Source organism: Nerophis ophidion, linkage group LG17, assembly GCF_033978795.1.
Source record: "Nerophis ophidion isolate RoL-2023_Sa linkage group LG17, RoL_Noph_v1.0, whole genome shotgun sequence".
Taxonomy (NCBI): Eukaryota; Metazoa; Chordata; class Actinopteri; order Syngnathiformes; family Syngnathidae; genus Nerophis; species Nerophis ophidion.
The window spans coordinates 31,846,242-31,865,224 of record NC_084627.1 but is presented as its reverse complement, the minus strand read 5'-3'; the positions used below and the strand labels follow the sequence as shown (position 1 = coordinate 31,865,224).

The 18,983-nt window shown below is 41.7% G+C and overlaps 1 protein-coding gene across 3 annotated transcripts in view; it reads right to left on the bottom strand.

The window, feature by feature from the left end:
* crb2a (crumbs cell polarity complex component 2a) overlaps window positions 1-18,983 on the bottom strand; it is a 67,131-nt gene that overhangs the window by 41,643 nt on the left and 6,505 nt on the right. The gene's annotated exons all lie outside the window — the stretch shown is intronic.

The following is an 18,983-nucleotide window of genomic DNA, read 5'->3' as shown; positions in this document are numbered from 1 at the left end:
TTAATTGGCGGCATGTGAGGCTTGTGAACCCGAAAAAATCCATACGTTAGCACAGTTCAAAGCGTGGGAGAAAACAGTAGCGGCTTATAGTCCTGAAATTACAATAATGAAAATTCGGCTTGTTAACTACAGATTCACTAGAGCAGTGGTTCTCAAACTTTTTTTGTCATCCCCCACTTTGGACAAGGGGGAGTTCTCAAGCCCCACCTGCCCCCATCACCCCAACAGAACGCTAATGCCAAGCTTAACATTTTCAAATTTATTGAACATCAAGTAACATTCAAGTCAGGGTTTCCCACACATTCATTTATTTGTGGCGGCCCGCCAAGAAAGAATTACGGCGGCCACAAAAAAAAAAAAAAATGTTCGGCTTTTGACTTGCTCGACCGCTTATAAAAGCAGTGGGACTCTGTCTGTGAATGGAGCATGTAGTTACATATTATATAAATATGTAAATATGATATAAATATGTATATAAATATGTACATAAAGTGTTGTAATTATATTCCAACTCTGCGTTCTTTTTGGTCATTGCCGCCGCCGCTGCCTGTGTGGGGGTTCTTGGCGGTATGGGTACACAGCAGTTACATTGGTGCCATGACCTGAGACTTCTATCATGTTTGTCGAACCAGTGACCATCCTGCTTACCACATCTCTCCATGAAGCCATCGGTTCACAGTATTTGTGTGTTCACAGTTTACAAGGGTAGCATATATTGCAGTGAAGCTCAATAATGTACACTGTACAGTGTGTCACAGCCGCATAGATCATTTTATGTGGCATAGCAGTAACGTGTCACACAGACTGCTGATTTGTTTTATTATTTTGATTCTATTTGCCATTTTCTTATTGCTGATTTCACAAAGTGGGGTGGACTGTACTGTTTTGTGGCAGACATTTTTGAAACATGTCTTTTCAAAGTAATCCACTTTTCCCATGATTTGGCACACCCATTCAAGTTGGCGGAGGCAGGGGTGTTCCTACTCCCATCCCCTTTTCTGTTGATAGTCCTGCCCCAGGTGTTAGTTTGCCCTCATTAGAGGCAGTTTCCAACCCTAGCGTACATAATGCAGCTAACCAGCGCACTAGCTCTTATTTGCCTCAAGCCATGTCTCCACCAAATCCTATTAATGGCGTCTTTGAGTGTGTTGCTGACCAGATGAGGACTGTCATTCAGGAGATAGGTCAACAGTTAGCTGATAGAATCATGTCACGTATGCACCACTTAACACAGTAACTCCTGATTCAACTTTCACACAGAATGTAATAAGCACACTAAGTCAGCCTTGCCATGTATCTGATGTATCTCAGGTTCAGGTTGTCACACAGAGGAAGGTTAAGGAACCTTCTACAAAAGGATTTTTTTGTAGGAGATGGGTCAGATTCAATTAAGGTAATGGGAAGATCTGATGAGGTCATTCATTAAGAGGAGTAATGTGAGAGTCGAAGAGCAGGCTAAGGAGATCCTTATGCATTTGAGGGGAAAAGCTAAGGATGCAGTGAAGTTTGGCATTAGGAACAGTAATATTGATATGCATGCTCAGCCCGACCTGATTTATGGTCTACTTAGACAACACTTTAGCTGTACTAGGTACTCTTCTGTACCCATAGCTGACTTTTACTCGACTTTGCCTAAAGACCAGGAAGACCCCTATGACTACTGGCTGAGACTGAACAGAGCAGCTGACCTCGCCATTGACTGTCTGAGAGAGCAGGGCAAGACGCTGGACAACCCTGAAACGGAGGTGACTCGCATGTTTATTAGGAACTGTCCCTGCAAAGACCTGGCCCTCACTTTTAAATCCAAAACAATCGACAAATGGTCAGCGTGTGAAGTACTGGAGGTGCTGAACAAGTACCATGCTGAGATGAGCGGCAAAGCAACTCCCTCAGTACACACTGTGAAAAGGATGGACATCGCAGTACACGCAGCTGAGGTGAGCCATAGTCCAGCCCTTGACCGCAGTGGTCATGAGCCACCTCAGACCCAGAGCTCTCAGTATGTCCCACTAGTGGAGGTGATGGCTATGTTGGAAAAGGGTCTGCTGCGTGGGACCTCTAACCAGTCACAAGTGAGGAAGCAAGCGCCACCCAGGTGTCATGAGAACAAAGTTGACGGGTTCACTGACATGCCATGCATTATTTGCAAAGAAGACGGTCACAGTGCTTTCTCTCATTGCCGGGAGAAGAGGCTTTGCTTCAAGTGCTATGCTCCAGGCCATTCACGTCATCACTGTCCAGCGAGGAGGACCACCCCACAGCCTCGGGAAAACTGACCGATCAGCACACAGTGGAGGACTGTGCAGATCAGCTATTGAACCTCCCACCAGTTATGAGAAGCCCGATATTGAATCCCTCTATGAGTCACACAGCAGTATAGTGGCAGTACAGTAATCTCATTCAAGAAACTGATCTTTCAGGGATCCCAGAAAATAGCAGAAACTGCCTGTACTTGTGAAGAATGGCCCCATTTTCAAACCACTGTTAGACAGTGAGTCAATGGCCTGTACAATAAGTGAGTCTGTTGTTGAGTCCCTGCTACAGAAATGCCCTGACATGACACAGCTGATGATTATGTCATTTTAGGCTGTGGTGGACACCGCGTTTCCCCCAAAGACATGTATAACCTTGATGTCACTGTTTACGGATGAAGGATGATCGTTCCGATAATGGTTGTTCCTGGCCAGACAGAACCAATGCAGCAATGCTATCAAGCATATCCTAACTCAACTGAAGAGCACTGACGGCTACTGGAGACTAATGACCACTGCCAATTCTTGTCACTATTGTCCAACACAGAAAGATAGAAAGGTGAATGCATTCCAGATAAGGTGGGAACAGTTAAAGTCGAGAGTTGTCTAACATTGAAACCACAGAGTAAGCACTTTGTCTGGGGAAAGTTACCTCAGTCAGCTGTGATGTCAGCAGTTAGGTAGCTGATTCCTGCTACCCAAGAATGTACAACAATTATTCTTAACAAAAGAGGAGAGATATAACCTTAGAGGAAAATCCAATAATTTAAAACATTTGTATGCACGTACCATACTTAAGACATTTAGCATGTCCGTATGTGGAATTAAATTATGGAATAGATTACAAAAAGAACGGTTCAAACTACAAGTGTTCACAAAGTACATAGAAGAACAATTATGATGAATCTTAAAAAAAAAAGACATAATGATTATTTATGTATTTAATATATGTTGTTTACTTATAGTGTACTTATTAATTATGTATTTATAATTTATTTATTCACTGTTCTGTTACAAACAGAGAACAAGAAAATTAGATAAAATTGCTGTGATAAGAAAAGGGGTAGGATTAAATAAGCTCTGCTTCTTCCGACCACTTTTCGGACGTGGAAATATGTGATGCAACAATATGCAATGCAAACAACTGGAAATATGTGACGCATTACATTGTATTGTATGCACATTCAAAATAAACTGAACGGAACGGAACTGAACTGAACTGAACTGAACTAAGAGACAGTGTAAATACATAATGTCCAAAAACGGACATGTTGCCTCTATCTTAATTCAAGTCGGTGCACAGGGTAGTTTAGCTGGGAGCGAGAGAGCGTTCTACTCACAAAGGCGACAGGCCTGGCTACCTTTCCAAAAGGCGGAATTTGCGACAGGACAGCTCCAATCCCATCAAAGGATGCGTCGACAGCCAGAATGAACGGGGCATTGAAATCTGAGTGGGCTAAAGTGACGGTTGTCATGAGGTCGTGTTTCAGTGTCTCAAACGCTGCCTGGCATGCCTGGCATGCCTGGCAGTAGTCAGCTTCATAGGACCTCCTTTCTTCACAGATTTGCAACCTTTCTTGTGCTTGCACAGAGCACTGGGTCAGCTGTGAGCCTGAACAGCGGTTTAGCCTTCGCAGAACATGCCTCGATGAAACTTTGGTAGTACATCACCATGCCTAAAAACGATCTGATTTTACCAGGGCAAAGTATTTTCCCATCGGATTTCATGATGTCTGCGGCCTGTAGGTCATATATGGCTCTAACCTTCTCAGGATCTGTCCGAATTCCATCTTCACTGATGACGTGCCCGAGTAATTTCCCAGTCCTCCTGAGGAATAAGCACTTCTTGGGTGCAAGCTTAAGGTTGTGCTCCTTGAGGCGGGCGAACACCATCTGCAGTCGTTTGAATGCAACTTCCTCTGCAGGAGTAAATACCTTCAGATTGTCGAGGTAACACAACAGGCTTGTGAAATTCTCGTCACCGAATATTGACATCATCATCCTCATGAAGGTAGCTAGACTGTTGCACAGGACCTGAGGAAGACGGTTATATTCATGAAGTTCAAAGGGTGATGAGAATGGGACATTATAGAAGCCTGATGTCAGGTCAATCGTGGAGAATAGAGCATTTCCACCGAGTGCAGCTAGAGCATCTGCTTGATGCGGCAGTGGGTAGGCATCCTTCACAGTTCTTGCGTTGAGCCATCTGAAGTCAGTACATACTCTGAGGTCTCCATTCCGTTTCCATACGAGAACGAGTGCAGATGCATATACACTGCTCGACTTTTGAATAATGCCTTTTTCGTCCATGTCATTCAGAGTCGTTCTCAGTTTCTCATATTGACTTGGTGGTATGCGCCTGTATGGTAGACGGAATGGCTTGTCATCAACAAGGTAGATGCGATGCACTAACTCTTTGGCCCCTCCGCAGTCCATCTTGTGTCGGGAGAATATTGACTCATATTTTTCAATAATGTGAACAAGCTTGTCTTTCCACTGCAGTGACACGTCGCATGACGTCAGATCAATGTCTTGCAGACCCAGAGTCTCCAGTGCACGCACCATGTCCTTTTCTGACCTCGGATGCACATCTTCCTTCACACTGCATGTTGCACTTGACCCTCTCTGCTTTGGGTAAGTCCTCCACTGTGATATAGGGGGACACATCTGCGATCTTGGCGTGCCTTCTCAACACCACAGTTCTGTCTGTAGGGTTGATGACTTTAACGGGCACCCATCATTCCCCCCTTCCGACAAGGATTTGTTTGGGTCTGACTTTAGACCTTGTAGGCTCAACGACCTTTCCCTTTTCCATAGGTTAGAATAAATGGGAAATGGGTATTCATCTGCATGTCAATAAATCACTGTAAAAAGAAAAAGAAAAACTCCAACAATGTTTTATATAGATGTTTTTAGCATGTAATATAGGCACAGTCATGATATCATGTAATACTTCTTTTAAGCATTATGGTAACTTCTTGCAGGACGGATTGATTTCTAAGAGCGCATAGCAATGAACTGTCCTTCCGTCAACAGCAACATATTCTGTGTTGCAACCACAAATTTTGGTAGACTTTATGAGAGCCAATCTATCTTTTTGGGCCTGAATATACAGAGGATGATTTACAGGTTGATAAGCAGATCCAGCTATGGTGAAATACTAAATCATCATCCATCCATCCTGTGGAAGTTGCTGACTAGTAGCTCTACTGTAGACACGGCAAAAGAGCCAAGCGTGCAGGTTTAACAAAGTTTTAATCTTTTTTCAAGATTTTTCCAAATGTTTTTCGGCATGTCGTGACGTTGCCGTCACTCCCAATCCTCTCTCTCTCTCTACTCCTGGCCGCTTACTCTTAAAGACAACAAATGATTAGATTAACACGTACCACCTGTGAAATCTAATCACCTGCCAGCTGTGTCTCGCCGTCAGCACATGCCGCCGGCCTTGCCCGCTGGTCGCCGTCCTCAGTAACATGGACAGTGGCGGTGACTTTTCCTCCTACCGCTTCTCCCTTTCGGGGTCGCGGGGGGTCGCTGGAGCCTACCTCAGCTGCATTCGGACGGAAGGCAGGGTACACCCTGGACAAGTCGCCACCTCATCACAGGGCCAACACAGATAGACAGACAACATTCACACCCACATTCACACAATAGGTCCAATTTAGTGTTGCCAATCAACCTATCCGCAGGTGCATGTCTTTGGAGGTGGGAGGAAGCCGGAATACCCGGAGGGAACCCACTCAGTCACGTGCAAACTCCACACAGAAAGATCCCGAGCCCGGGATTGAACTCAGGACCTTCATATTCTGAGGCACCGTGCTGCCCCTAAATCATCATGTGGCACTAAATTAGTTTGCCGGTGTTAGCGCTTATAATAACAAGTTTGCTATAGCTTGGTTAATATGCAGGACAAGGTATAAAAATGCATTTTTGTTGCCAGTTTTTGAATGTTTTTATATAGGCTTTATGGGCAAAATAATAGAATCCCCATTACCTTGGACTAGCATATTTCATTATTTCGAAAAGGGAAAGGCGTGTGTTTTTGTTTTACATAAGGATTATGGATGTTGGTAAAAATTCCAAACAAGTTGCAGTTCCCCTTTAATTTTGTTGTGGGTTATTTCCACTCAGCCGATTTTGATTAGCAGTTGCAGAAAATGTAACAGAATTGTGTTTGCATCATTTTGTGCTCCATTCTACACTCTGTACATTTGACTAGCTATCACTTCTCACCCAGAGTATTCTGGGATAATCCAGATACCAGTTTTGATGATTTATGATGTCATTCCACGCACTTTCGTTCCCAAACTTTTGATGGCCTCACTGACCTCTGCAGCCTTTCCATTTTGTAATCCCTGCAACCTCCGCAGGTCAATCTCTTTGCTGCTCTAATCTTCTAGTGACAGAATGACCAGCATTTTAAATCTAAGGCTGTTCACTAGAGATGTCCCGATCCCGATCAGGGTATTGGATAAGGAGGCCCATCTTTGCCTTCAACAACTTCCCACCGCCAAAGACATGCACCTGGGGATAGGTTGATTGGCAACACTAAATTGGCCCTAGTGTGTGAATGTGAGTGTGAATGTTGTCTGTCTATCTGTGTTGGCCCTTTGATGAGGTGGCGACTTGTCCAGGGTGTACCCCGCCTGCAGATGAGATGGGCTCCAGCAAACCCCTGCGACCCCGGACAAGCGGTAGAAATGGATGGATGGATGGGACTTCTAGATCGTACTTGATTAAAGATTGTAAGTAAAATAGTCCTTCAAAAGGAATGCACACTCAGAGAGACACAATTACATTTCCATATTCCTTGTTGCAAACATGCAGGAGTTTAATGAATACCAGGAGAGTGCGTGTCTTGCCAGAACTTTGGCTCAAATTTTAGAGCAAGCAGCAACAAATGTGTCATCTGTCTACGGTGCAAAAAAACTTCTAGAATACTAATCCTCACAACCAAGGCTGAAAATAAGTTTCTTACAAATGTTTTTACTGTATTACTGGAGAACTAGAGGAAAACGAATGGCTAAACATACTCCATACACAAACACACCATGCAGGATGACACAAGAACTAACTGATACAGTTTCTATGTAAAATAGGAGTGATCCATTACTCAGAAGACTTAACGGCATAGACTGGAATCATAGGTAGGTTTGAGCAAAGTAAGACGATGACAATTATGTTATTTAAGCAGTGTTGGGTTAGTTACTGATAACCAGTAACAAGTTACAGTCAGTAGTTACTTTATTTCAAAAGCAACTCAGTTACTTACACCAAAAAGTAATGCATTACTGTGAAAAGTAACTATTTAGTTACTTTTTTTTTTTTTTTAAGGCTCCCATTAATGACCTTTTAGCCTTCATTGCAGTACTGTTATTGCACTGGAGAACAATACAATCTTACAAACAATACAAATTTAAACGCATTTGCATCACTGAACTCTGCTAAGCAATGTGGTCTACATATAACACACAAAGACAAAGATATGTTTCAAAGGGCCAATTTATTTCAGGCCAGAAGAAATTGACCAAACTATTTTAAATAGCTGCAATATAACATACATAAGTAACAAACAGCATAATAACAACATAGCTGAAAACCTGGCTTCACCCAAGGAAGGCACACATGACATACACAAAGCCTAACCAGGCATTTTTTTCTCTCAAGGAATTCTTAAATAAAATCATGTCTTCAGGAGATCAACACTGTACTGAAGCCCAGAACACTCTACACCTTTCCCCAGTTTTAGTTTAGAGATAAGGAAAGATTGACCTGTCCCACTAGGATCCCTCTGTATGTTTGTGAACTTTATAGTCAATACATTTAGAGTGATGTGATAATCAAACACTCCAGAAGTCTAGAATGAAAGAGCAACAGTATATGAGAGATTTGACAGTGTGTGTACCTTCAGTGCTGAATGATGAGCAGAGGCAGAGTTTGGAGTGTTTTTTTTAGCTCGCTTTCCATTTTATGTCCTTACTGTCCAGGTACTTGGAAAATGTTTTCTGTGCCATTTGACGCCCAGTATCATGCTAATTAGATACCTGAAAGCGGGTTACTCCACTGTAGAAATAGCCTGCATGTCTTCTACTACATACCCTGCAATGGGTCTATCAGTATTGTCCTGGCTAGCAGTCCCTCCATTAACATCCAGCCGCTGTTGCTTAGGTGGTGGTGGAGGTGGAGGTGAAGTGTGTCTCTTTTTATTAGCTTTGTCGAAGCATATTCCTTTTGTAGGTGTTTCAGCAGATCTGAATAGCTGTTTGGGGCAATAGATAAGATCTTTGATCCAAGACACAACTTACATTTACTAAAATGTTATTTTCTTTGTGCTCGACAAAAGAAAAGTAGTGAGTATATCTCCATGTTAAGAAACTCGACTTTGGCACCACCAAGATGTCTTGTTGTTAGTAAACACTGACACCCCCCACCCCCAACCCCCCTTACACGCACACACACACACACACACACACACACACACACACACCCACACACACACACACACACACACGCACATGCACGCACATGCGCACACACACACACACACACACACACACACACACACACTCCCCCTTGTGACACGGGAAGATTTAGAAGGATGACACTGCAGCTCTCCAATAAAACACACTCAGAACTTCTCAGTTTCTAGCCGATACTAAATAAAAAATAACGTAAAATAAAGCAGTAACACATCATGTAGTAACAGTAACTGAGTTACAGAATATAAAAAGTAACGCGTCAGACTACTAGTTAACGCCGAAAATAACGCCAATACAGTAATGCGTTACTTGGTAACGCGATAGTCCCAACACTGCATTTAAGCAATAAAGATCTTATATTGTTACAAGTTGCTGTTCCTGCTTCAAATCAAACTTGCTTTAAATTGCTTTATTTCAATTAGGTGCACATATGAGCACCAAAATATGCGAGGAAGTTGCGAGGCTGTGCACACATTAGCCAAACTCATGGGATGGTCTGCTGGATTGATACAAACTTTTCTAGACGTAACCTGTTTTGAAAAGGTTAAATTATAATTTATATACCTATACGGTTTGAGTTTGAATCGTGTTGAATCGAGAATCGTATTGTCACCCCAAAAATCTAATCATGATTTACAATATAATATATATTATTAACAATACAACATATTGTTGTTGTTTTTTCATACATGAGTTATTTTCTATGATATGGGAACAAATTTAAGCCATTAAAAAAAAAACAGCCGACACAAAAACAAATAAATGAAATAATTAATTTTCCACCAAAAACAAATTAACTACAGTTTGTAGTTAATTAGTTTTAATCAGCCCTTAAAGTCATCCAGCAGTTAAACAAATTATAAAATGTCATGTCATATGTCTAATATTTTTGTTTCTGATATTCCATATATGTCATTGCAGCGATCACTTTCTTGCAATAACTGGGCCCAGTCATTTGTGCGTACTTGTGCCAGTTTGCACATACTTTAGAAATGTAGAAAAATAGATGCAAAAGCAGCTAAATGATTATATTTACATCTCCTACTTCCAGTATGTTTACTGGAAAGAGGAGATACAATTATAAGATGCAAAAAGGACATTCTGTTAATCAGCATGTTTTATGCATATACATGAAGAAAAACACACTAAATTGATTGTGTTCCCTATTTTACTTTAGGAATTCTCAGTGCACTAGCTTAGTTGATCAGCTTTGCGTGTACTAGTTTGCACAAGTTTTAGTACATGCATACCTACATCAGGCCCTTAGTGTTTACTAAATAAAATAATATGATTTTTCCTGAACTACAAACCCCATTTCCATATGAGTTGGGAAATTGTGTTTGATGTAAACATAAATGGAATACAATGATTTGCAAATCCTTTTCAACCTCGCCACTGTTTAATACATGTAGTAGACTAGTAGAGGGTGACACCGCTAATAGTGATAAATCACATACAATGTTTGGAGTGTGAACATTGTGTAGACATTTGTAGTTTGTGTAAATATATCAACACTAAAACTCTACTTGATTGATGTAAAATACACACTTGACGTTATACATTTATGTTTATTTTATATTTTCAGTCTTACAAACCTAAATGAAATACGGAAGGAAAATAATTCAAAAGAAGGAACATCAATCTTCAACAAAACCTGGAGCTTCTTTTTCTTCATACTGTTTACTGCTGCACACACTGGAAACGAGTAGATAGGGCAGAATACAAACCCCGTTTCCATATGAGTTGGGAAATTGTGTTGGATGTAAATATAAACGGAATACAAGGATTTGCAAATCCTTTTCAACCCATATTCGATTGAACGCACTACAAAGACAACATATTTGATGTTCAAACTCATAAACTTTTATTTTTTTTTTGCAAATAATAATTAACTTAGCATTTCATGGCTGCAACACGTGCCAAAGTAGTTGGGAAAGGGCATGTTCACCACTGTGTTAAATCACCTTTTTTTTTAAACAACACTCAATAAACGTTTGGGAACTGAGGAAACTAATTGTTGAAGCTTTGAAAGTGGAATTCTTTCCCATTCTTGTTTTATGTAGTGCTTCAGTCGTTTAACAGTCCGGGGTCTCCGCTGTCGTATTTTACGCTTCATAATGCGCCACACATTTTTGATGGGAGACAGGTCTGGACTGCAGGTAGGCCAGGAAAGTACCCGCACTCTTTTTTCTATGAAGCCACGCTGTTGTAACACGTGCTGAATGTGGCTTGGCATTGTCTTGCTGAAATATGTAGGGGCGTCCATGAAAAAGACGGGGCTTAGATGGCAGCATATGTTGTTCCAAAACCTGTATGTACCTTTTAGCATTAATGGTGCCTTCACAGATGTGTAAGTTACCCATCCCTTGGGCACTAATGTACCCCCATACCATCACAGATGCTGGCTTTTGAACTTTGCGTCGATAACAGTCTGGATGGTTCGCTTCCCCTTTGGTCCGGATGACACGATGTGAAATATTTCCAAAAACAATCTGAAATGTGGACTCGTCAGACCACAGAGCACTTTTCCACTTTGCATCAGTCCATCTTAGATGATCTCGGGCCCAGAGAAGCCGGCGGCGTTTCTGGATGTTGTTGATAAATGGCTTTTGCTTTGCATAGTAGAGCTTTAACTTGCTTTTACAGATGTAGCGATGAACTGTATTTAGTGAAAGGGGTTTTTTGAAGTGTTCCTGAGCCCATGTGGTGATATCCTTTAGAGATTGATGTCGGTTTTTAATACAGTGCCGTCTAAGGGATCGAAGTCACGGTCATTCAATGTTGGTTTCCGGCCATGACACTTATGTGGAGTGATTTCTCCAGATTATCTGAACCTTTGATGATATTATGGACCGTAGATGTTGAAATCCCTAAGTTTCTTGCAGTTGCACTTTGAGAAACGTTGCTCTTAAATTGTTTGACTATTTGCTCACGCAGTTGTGGACAAAGGGGTACCTCCCCCCCATCCTTTCTTGTGAAAGACTAAGCATTTTTTGGGAAGCTGTTTTTTTACCCAATTATGGCACCCACCTGTTTCCAATTAGCCTGCACACCGGTGGGATGTTCCAAATAAGTGTTTGATGAGCATTCCACCACTTTATCAGTATTTATTGCTACCTTTACCAACTTCTTTGTCACGTGTTTGTGGCATCAAATTCTAAAGTTAATGATTATTTGCAAAAAAAAAAACATTTATCAGTTTGAATATCAAATATGTTGTCTTTGTAGCATATTCAACTGAATATGGGTTGAAAATTATTTTCAAATCATTGTATTCTGTTTATGTTTACATCAAACACAATTTCCCAACAAATATGGAAACAGGGTTTGTAATTCACCCAAATTGTTGCTCTAACAAAACCTAGAGTTTCTGATATAATTATCCTGAGTTTACTCATATACAGTATAAAATATAATGAAACCCACAGTGTCTTATATATTTGTGCCCAAATTTATTCATATACATGTATAAAATATAATGAAACCTCTCAGTGTCTGATATTTATCCTGAATTCATTCATAAATATCAGCGGTTTCCTTAAACATTTTCCACCAAGTACTACTTTAGAAAGCACTTGGCTCTCCAAGTACCACCATGATGAAATACAGAAGCAAAGTATGCCCAAATATTCATTAAGACAAGGCAGAGGCTTTATCTAACAAGTATATTTAATATTTTTGGCCACTGTAACATTACACATTGAACAGTAACAACGTGAGTGAATATATCAATTGGTTCTTTGGCATACAACCAGATTAGGGGTCGGCAACCCGCGGCTCCGGAGCCGCATGCAGCTCTTGGACCACTCTGATGTGGCTCAGCCGCATACTTGCCGACCGCCCGGAGAAGTCCGGTAGATTTCCAAATTTCAATGTCTCTATCAGAAATCTCCCGGGTAAACATTTTTCGAATTTCAACCAGACACCAACCCTGAGGATGTGCCGTGATGACAATGCTTTGAGCATTTAATTTTCACCATGCTGTCTGCGTGCCAGCCGGCCGGTCACCTTTTGGATGCAACCTCTATCTGAACACATACGCTACTGCAAGGCATACTTGTTCAACAGCCATACAGGTCACACTGAGGGTTGTGATATAAACAACTTTAACACTCTAACTAATATGCGCCACACTGTGAACCCACACCAAACAAGAATGACAAACACATTTCGGGAGAACATCCTCACTTGTCATTCTTGTTTGGTGTGGGTTCACAGTGTGGCGCATATTAGTAAGAGTGCTAAAGTTGTTTAAACGGCCACCCTCAGTGTAACCTGTATTGCTGTTGAATAAGGATGCCTTGCAGTATCTTACGTGTGTCTGCAATTGCATCGCCTAAAAACTATTTGGTCTGGTAAGCCATCTGCACAAGCTGTAGAGGGCGCTAGCGGCATCATTGTACGCCCTTATTATTGTTCATTGGATGAACACCAGCGTACATTCGAGAGAATAATTACCCCGAAATTCGAGAGTCTCCCGGGAAAATTGGGAGGGTTGGCAGGTGTGACACTGTCAAGCGGAATTCATATAAAACTCACGGGCCGCACTAGTTTTTACATAGCACAAAGCAAAAGAAAAAACTCTGTATGCAGTATTATTTCATTATAAATTTTAAAAGAGTTATGTGGCTCCCATTGTTTTCTTTACTTTGTGAAACGGGTCAAGATGCCTCTCTGAGTGGTAAAGGTTACCGACCCCTGAACTAGATGGAGCCTGCGTATCACTAGAACCACTAATATAAATCACTGATTGTTGTTATAAAAATAACCCCTAAAGTTTGATATTGTCTATTATGAATTTATTCATCTATATTAAAAATGGAGCCACTCATAAGTTCCCCTGTTTGTATGATGGGCTCTTGGCTGAAACTGAACTGATGTGTGGCTGGTTGCCTTTCCTGGCTAAAAGTTTCTGGCAGGAAATTCAAGTTGCTGCCATTCAGCTAAATTTCAAATTGAAGTGGGCCTTTGGCATGGCTACTATTTTATATGATAAAACCCACAGTTTATAAAATAGAATGAAGCCATTCAGTGTCTGTTATCACTTATTTGAATTGTCTTTAATGTCATTGTACCAGAACAACAACTTGTATTACAAACCCATGAAGTGCATAAATAATTTAACATTAAAAGGATAAAGAAGAATAGGCTGGATCTTTAAAAGACACATTCAACACGACAAGCTTACACACACGCATAGGCGCCGATCTACATTTCTGCCATTGGGTGCTCAGTGTGTGTGTGTATCAGAGTTGACCCGATACCAATTTTATTTCAATATTTTTCGTTACTTTTCTAAATAAAGGGAACCACAAAAATGTAATTATTGGCTTTATCGTAACAAAAAAAAAATCTTAGGGTACATTAAACATATTTTTTCAAATGCAATTAGTGTGATCAAGAATATCCCCACACGGGCCAATGAGAAACCCTGGATGAACAGTGAGGTACGTGCAAAGCTGAAGGCTCGGAACAAGGCTTTTAAATGTGGCGACATGGGAGCACTTAAAACAGCCAGAGCTAACCTTAACTGTGCCATTAGGGTTGCAAAGCGTGCTCACAGTCAGAAAGTGCAAGACTTCTTCGAGAACCCCATGAACACTAGATGAATGTGGCAGCGCATACACGTCATCACGGACTATAAAGCGTGCTCACAGTCAGAAAGTGCAAGACTTCTTCGAGAACCCCATGAACACTAGATGAATGTGGCAGCGCATACACGTCATCACGGACTATAAAGCTGCCCCCCGTCTCTGTAACAATAGCATCAGCTTCCTTAAAGGGGAACATTATCACCAGACCTATGAAAGCGTCAATATATACCTTGATGGTGCAGAAAAAAGACCATATATTGTTTTAACCGATTTTCGAACTCTAAATGGGTGAATTCTGGCAAATTAAATGCCTTTCTGTTTATCGCTCTGGAGGTGATGACGTCAGAATGTGACGTCGCCGAGGTAATACAGCCACCATTTTCATTGTCAACACATTGTAAACATTGGGTCTCAGCTCTGGTATTTTCCGTTTTTTCGACTATTTTTTGGAACCTTGGAGACATCATGCCTCGTCGGTGTGTTGTCGGAGGGTGTAACAACACTAACAGGGAGGGATTCAAGTTGCACCACTGGCCCGAAGATGCGAAAGTGTTTGCCGCCAGACCCCCATTGAATGTACCAAAGTGTCTCCACATTTTACCAGCGATGACAGACATGGCACAGAGATGTATGGATAACCTGCAGATGCATTTGCAATGATAAATTCAACAAAATCACAAAGGTGAGTTTTGTTGATGTTGACTGCCAGCTAATCGATGCTAACATGCTATGCTAATCGATGCTAACATGCTATTTATTGGCGGTGCTAAAGCAGACATGGCACAGAGATGTATGGATAACCTGCAGATGCATTTGCAACTATATTACGTTTCCTTCCACCCACATTTAATGCGAAAAAAAACACTTACCAATCGACAGATTTATGTTGCTCCAGTGCTACAAGATGTGAAAGTTCTGATCGTTTGGTCCGCACATTTTACCGGCGATGCTAACGCAGCTATTCGGCCATGCTATGGCTATGAATAGCGTCAATAGCTGAATAGCTATTGACACTCAATAGCTTCAGTTTCTTCTTCAATACTTTCATACTCCAACCGTCCGTTCCAATACATGCGTAATTTGTTGAATAGCTTAAGCCGCTGAAATCCGAGTCTGAATCCGAGCTAATGTCGCTATATCTTGCTGTGGTATTCGCCATTGTTTGTTTACATTGGCAGCACTGTATGACGTCACAGGGAAATGAATAGTCTCATTGCAAATAGCAAAAATCAAGCAGTTTAAAGCTTTTTTTAGGGATATTCAGAGACCGGTAAAATTTTGGGAAAAAAAATCCAAAAATACAACAAGCCACTGGGAACTGATTTTTATTGTTTTTAACCCTTTTGAAATTGTGATAACGTTCCCCTTTAACGACCAAAACAACCATGCGAGGTTTGAGGCACTTAACACATCTCCGACAAGGAAATCCATCCCTCACTCTGATGAACAGCTGCTTAACCTGGACACAGCGGATGTCCGGAGAACCCTGAGGAGAGTGAACCCCTGGAAAGCAGTGTGACCTGATGACATTCCGGGCAGGGTGCTTAAGGGATGTGCAGACCAGCTGGATGGGGTTCTCACAGACATCTTCAACACCTTGCTGACCATGCTGTGGTACGTTTTAAGACGACCGCAAACATTCCAGTGCCTAAAAAACCCACAATCTCCTCCCTCATAATTATCGTCCCATGGCACTCACTCCATCATAATGAAGTGCTTTGAGAGACTGGTAAAGGAATACATTGTCTCCAGACTTCCCACCCACATTCGACCCATACCAGTTTGCTTATCGCCCTAACCGTTCCACAGAGGACAGCATCTCCTCTGCAAGCCACCTGAGCTTAGAACATCTTGAAAAAAAGGACACACGTGCGGATGTTGTTTCTGGACTTCAGCTCAGCGTTCAACTTGGTGAGCAAACTGACCCCCATTGGATTGAGTACCCCCCATGCAACTAGTTGCTTGTCTTCCTCACAGACAGACCCCAGTCTGTGAGAGTGGGCGACAACACCTCCGGTGCCATCTCCCTGAACACCGGCACTCCCCAGGGCTGCGTCCTGAGTCAGCAGCTGTTCACATTGATGACCCATGATTGCTGCGCCAGGTCTTCTAGCAACCACATCGTGAAAAAGTATGCGGACGACACAACGGGAGTGGGCCTCTTCTATGACAACAACGACATGGACTACAGGGAGGAGGTGAAAAGTCTGGTTGACTGGTGCAGAACCAACAACCTGGTCCTTAACATCGACAAGACCAAGAATATCATCGTCGACTTCAGGAAGCACCAGTTCAGCCACACTTCACTCTTCATCAACGGTACAGCAATTGAGATCGTAAGCAGCAGCATATTCCTGGGGGTGCAGATAACTGATAATATGACCTGGTCCCCTCTTGTAAAAAGAGCTCAGCAGCGCATGCACTTTTTGCATCGGATGAAAAGAGCACAGCTCCCTCCCCCATTCTCACCACATACTACAGAGGCACTATAGAGAGCCTACTGACCAACTGCATCTCTGTCTAGACTGGAGCCTGCAGTGCCTCAGACTGGAAGTCCCTGCAGAGAGTGGTGAGGACGGCGGTAAAGATCATCAGGACTCATCTTCCTTCTATCCAGGGGATCGCAAAAAGCAGCTGCCTGACCAGGGCTCATAAAATCTGCAAAAACTCCTCCCACCCCCACCAAGGACTGTTTTCACTGCTGGACTCTAGAAAGAGGTTCCTAAGCCTCCGTAGCAGGACCTTCAGGTTCTGTAACAGCTTCTTCCCTCAGGCCGTAAGACTCTTGAACGCATCATAGTAATCCCCCTTAATTCCCCCCAAAAACGGATTAACTCGCTGGAATATAGAGACAATATAACATACATCCAAAAACCTGGATGCATATAAAAAAGTGCAATATATTTATCTGTAGAGTAATCTATTTATTTATATCTGCACCTTATTACTCTTTTATCCTGCACTACCATGAGCTAATGCAACAAAATTGTGTTCTTATCTGTACTGCAAAGTTCAAATTTGAAGGACAATAAAAGGAAGTCTAAGTCTAATTTTGTCCTTAAATAAAATAGTGAGCATACAAGACAACTTGTCTTTTATTAGTAAGTAAACAAACAAAGGCTCCTAATTAGTCTGCTGACGTATGCAGTAACATATTGTGTCATTTATCATTCTATTATTTCGTCAAAATTATTAAGGACAAGTGGTAGGAAATTAATTATTAATCTATTTGTTCATTTAGTTTTTATATCTGGTTATTTTCTGTTTCACCATGTTCTATCTACACTTCCGTTAAAATTTAATAATCACTTATTATTCTGTTGTTTGATACTTTACATTAGTTTTGCATGATACCACAAATTTGATATCAATCCGATACCAAGTAGTTACAGGATCATACATTGGTCATATTCAAAGTCCCCATTTGTCCAGGGACATATTTCCTGAGTTTATAAACATAAATTTAAAAAAAATGAAAGAAGATTTTGTGATGTTAAAAAATGTCGATGTAATCACAGTTGTATCGACTAAATACGCTATTGTACCAGGACAGTGGATTTTAGGTGTAGATCCACCAATTGCGTCTGTTTATATTGTAGCGTCCTGGAAGAGTTAGTGCTGTAGGGAATTCTGGGAATTTGTTCTGTTGTGTTTATGTTGTGTTGCGGTGCGAATATTTTCTTCCAAAATGTGTTTGTCCTTGCTGTTTAGTATGGTGTCACTATATGACACATGTTTATGACAGTGTTGGCATTGTTCATATCGCCACCCTTAGTGTGACGTATATGGCTGTTGAGTAAGTATGCATTCATTCATTTGTGTGCAGTGTGATCAAAGTCAAGATGAGTATGTCACTAGTTCACAATTTGGCACAATGAAATCTTGGTCAGGCTTTGTTAGTAGTAGACCATATGATTGGAGAATTTTTTATCATGTGATACAGACCAAACCCGCTACAAAACTAACTACAACTATTTTAGAGATTGAAAGTTGCCATCAATCACTCGTGTGTGCTCGGCATTGTCCGTGGGTGCTCGGACCTGAAGCACCCACGGGATCTGCACATATGCACACACGCTTACACACACAGATGCACCTAGCAGCGAAGAGACCTGAAACGTCTGCCTGATGGCAATAATTTAAAAGTGTTGGTGACATGGGTGGGACTGATCCCTTAGAATGTTTTTAGCCCTACTATGACAGCGAGAGCTGTACAGTTCTTCCAGGGTGGGGAGTGGGCAACCCAATGATTTTTTGGGCTGTGTTAGCCACTGTGCAGCTGGCAAACCACACACATATGCTACATCAGGATGCTTTCTATGGAGCACCGATAAAATGACACCAAAAGTTTCTGAGTCAGATTGTTATTCCTGAGAACTTTCAGAAAGTACAGTCTCTGCTGTGCTTCCTTGATGGTGGTTGTGGTGTTAATGTTCCAAGTTAAGTCCTCCTGTATGTGCACGCCAAGAAACCGGAAATCCGCTACCCTCTTCAACTGTTTTCCCCGATGAATAGGGGCTGAGTGTCTGTTTTGGCATTCCTCCTGAAGTCTATGATCAGTTCCTTGGTCTTGGAGGTGTTCAGGACAAGGTTATTGTCTGACCACCACATTGACAGCAGCTGCTCCACCTCGTCCCGGTAAACTGACTCATCTTCCC